The sequence below is a fragment of the Brassica napus genome, chromosome C1 (assembly GCF_020379485.1).
Source record: "Brassica napus cultivar Da-Ae chromosome C1, Da-Ae, whole genome shotgun sequence".
Taxonomy (NCBI): Eukaryota; Viridiplantae; Streptophyta; class Magnoliopsida; order Brassicales; family Brassicaceae; genus Brassica; species Brassica napus.
In genome coordinates, this window is record NC_063444.1 from 43661366 (window position 1) to 43665133 (window position 3768).

At 35.8% G+C, this 3768-nt stretch overlaps 1 long non-coding RNA gene across 1 annotated transcript; it reads right to left on the minus strand.

The window, feature by feature from the left end:
* Nucleotides 1-1373: 1373 nt before the first annotated feature.
* Nucleotides 1374-3062, minus strand: LOC106428935. The gene is made up of 3 exons (XR_001285726.3): nucleotides 1739-3062; nucleotides 1565-1665; nucleotides 1374-1464 (listed from the first exon to the last, which is right to left on the minus strand). It is a non-coding gene; the product is annotated as an uncharacterized LOC106428935 (long non-coding RNA).
* Between the last annotated feature and the right edge of the window lie 706 nt (nucleotides 3063-3768).

Below are 3768 nucleotides of genomic sequence, written 5' to 3' on the forward strand. Positions count from 1 at the left end.
ACCATAAAATAGTGGAATGGTCCACAAGGTGGGTGTATAGGTCCACATATATCGCCTTGAATTCTTTCAAGGAACTTTGGTGATTCTTTATCGATTTTGGTTGGCGATGGCCTTACGATCAATTTTCCTAGAGAACATGCAACACATGTCATTTTATTCCCTTGAGAAATCTCCTGGATTTTCAGTGGATGACCATGTGAACTTTCTATGATTTTACGCATCATTGTAGTTCCTGGGTGGCCAAGGCGATCATGCCATAACGTGAACTCTTCTGGGTTCCGTTCTACTACAAGATTTGATTCGATCTCATCGATATAAGTATGATGTAACCCCGAAGGAAGCTCTGGAAACTTTTCCAATATGTGTTTTCTGCCACATTTCTCAGAAGTTACATACATGTATTTCTTTCCATCCTCAGTTGCAGACTGAGTATCATATCCGTGAAGATATATGTCTTTAAAACTCAACAAATTGCTTTTAGAACTTGGAGAATATAGAGCATTATTTATGGAAAATTTTGTTCCATTCGGTAAAGTAAAGTTTGCTTTACCAGTTCCTTCAATCACGTTTGCAGGACCTGATATTGTATTGACGACAATTCTTGTTGGTTTTATATCAGAGAAATATCTCTTTTGTCTCAGAATAGTGTGCGTTGTTCCACTATCTGGTATGCATATTTCACGAATCCGTTTCTTGGATTTTGCTTCATTACCATTCTGATCCATTTAAATAAATTTTACCGAATCGCAGAGTGATCGTGCTGATAACGTGTTATAAAAGAACTGAAATTTTATTATATCGCAGGAATTTAAATAAGGGCAAAATTTTATACCCGTACGAAGAAGATAACACTGATAAGAAGAGAGGATGTGTTATTAAAGGAGAAGGGATGGTGTAATCGTGTTTTTACAAATGATCGAAAACTCCGTATTTATAGAAGAAAAATTACTGTGCAAATAGTGACAGTGGGACCCACATCTTTAATTATTTCAACATTTTCGGCGTTGGAAATGTCTGACTTTCATAACATAGAGTAATATTTAGTGTATCTTTTCCTTTGTTTCAACAGTGAGTGAGTAAATAAAAGAAAATAAAGTTTTATCTGATTGGTAATATTCTAGCACTAAGGAGTAACAACATAAAAAGCGCAATCTGTTAACGCTAAAACAACCATACAATCACACTGAATTTCTCAACATTCTACAACAGGAAATAAAATAAAAACCGAAGCTGTTGAGAAAGAGAGTAAAAAGTTGGTAAACGTATCAATCATCATTATAATTACGAAAAAAAGTTGGGTCAGACTTCAGTAACTTTGAGATGAAACCAAAAATAAATGAATATTTTGGTTGGATTATCCTAAAAAGGCTTTCTTTTTATTTTACTCTTTTCGTAAGATCTTTTGCTTTGAGCAGCTTCAAGAAAATCTACTGCTTACGGAGTCGCATCTTGGAACATTCAACCCTGCAACCAAAATCAACACATGATATAATAAGCAACTTGGATCAAATCAGCCTTGTTATTAAAATGAAAAAAAAAATGTGATTTTTTTCTTTTTCTTTACCTTCTCCAAGTAATGCCATCGTCAAAGGCTTTGCAATAATATTGATGGTGAAATCTGCAATGTCTTGGTCAACTGCCCTCGAGAATTCATCGGATGGCTTCCTGCAAATATGAACCCGGTTAGAGAGAAGTCCTGGTTATAACCGGTTTAGAGGTGGAATGTGTATATATGTACCTCTCTCATAACGCTGCCGTGCGATACAAAATCCTAGATCGGTCTGATGAGTACCGGTGCTGGTGGCTGACGACAGGAGGGGAGAGAGTGAGGCCGTCGAGTCGTTGCTGCGGAATAGGAGAGAACAGAACACTAAAAGGCTTTTTGTCCATTTCAAGTTTATTGGATCGGGCAAATACTCTAACTACATTGACGAGATTTTTTGGTTGATTTATAGCCCACATATGTATTTAAAGAAGAATTAAAGCCCATGAAACGTAAAGGTGTGACCTATATTTTCAACAATTACAAATCAACTTAGACATGTTAAGTGGACGTGGATTCCATGGAAGTACAAGCGATGTGATCCATTCTCTTGGAACTTATCTTGTTACTTCCTCTACACCATCGACTCTTTCCGATACCATTCCAGCACAAGGGGACATGCGCGCTAGAGTTGCATAGGACGAGGGTGTGATTCAGGGAGGTTTAAGTGGGGAACAAACTGTCTTCTACTTCTTAATAATTAAGGCCGTTTTAAAATATATATATCTATACTAATAAAACTGACTAGAAACGCTCTATAATACGCCACTTCAGCGAAGGCTATTCCAAAATGTGATATGTGGCGATGTTTCCTCACTCTTTGTTTTTGAAAAATGGGTTGTCTACTTACGAAAGCCTCATGTTACATTTGATTTATTTGTTTGGGCCTATCATTATTCCAGAATTTCGACCCATAAGTATTTCTTCTTCGATCATGTATGGTCGGAACAAATTATCCAACAAAAACTGTTTTTGGTTTACATAATGCCTTCTCCCTGAATTCAGTCAACCACTATAATGATCTCATTAATGTCGTTCTCATCACTTCTTCCACTCTCTCGCATTCATTAGTTCACTCACACCACCATGGAAACGTCTGAAAACTACACCTATAACTATAAATACCATAGTTGGATTCACTAAAAATCACAAATCTCATCAAATCATTTCACATTCTCTCTTCTTATCGATTTTGTTTTTGCATCCTCTCTCTGCAGTTCAGCTATCTTCAATGGCCACAGTGACCTACTTCTAACTGAATTGAAAGCCGAATGTTGTCCTAACCAGTCGAGGTGCGATTTCTCCTGTTGGGGAGGCTAGGAATGCAAAGAAAGAAGGTGAACTCATGGGTTTAGACATGCTCATGGTAGATGAAAGGTAAACGCAAAGAAGGTGAGATGGATGGTTGATAATTTCACGAGGCTCTCTGGTGACTTGCGGTTCATGTACCATGGCAAGCATGAAGTATCACATGCAATAACATCAACCCCATAAAATTCTTTCCATAACACGACTTCCCAGATATCATAATATAATATTCACTCTCAAAATAAGGGCACAACACAAAAAAAAAAAAACACAATCACACAGAATTTTTCAAAACATATTTACAATGAGGGTTAAGTTTCATGCCTCTCAACACACACTATTTCCACAACAGTATTACACAACAAATAAAAAATTACAATAAAAAAATGTGCAAACAAAAAATAACAAAACATGTGACACCACTTGCGTTTCAACTATGCGTGCATATAAATTAAGAACCAAAAACCGAATTGAAGGCAACAAAAGGACAATCCAAAACTAAACATAAATTCACAAGCAACCGAGCGGTTTATATATTTTGAAGCTGAAAAATCGAAATCGTATCATAGAACCAAATAAGAACCTAAAATAGTAATTCTATCTAGTTATAAAATTACCAAAAAATTAAAATATTATTTATAAACCAAATACCCGAAAATATGAAATAAAAAAACGTGTGCCACCACTGAACATGTGCAACAAATAAATACGATCAAAAATGTGCAAACAAAAAATAACAAAACATGCGCTATCACTATGGTTTCAACTATGCCTCAGAAAATCAATTAAGAATAAAAATCCGAATCGAAGCCGGCAAAAGAAAAGAATCCGAAACTGAAACTGAAATATTTCACAAATAACCGAGCAATTCGTATATTTCTGAAACTGAAAAACTAAAACCGTGTTAGAACCGAACA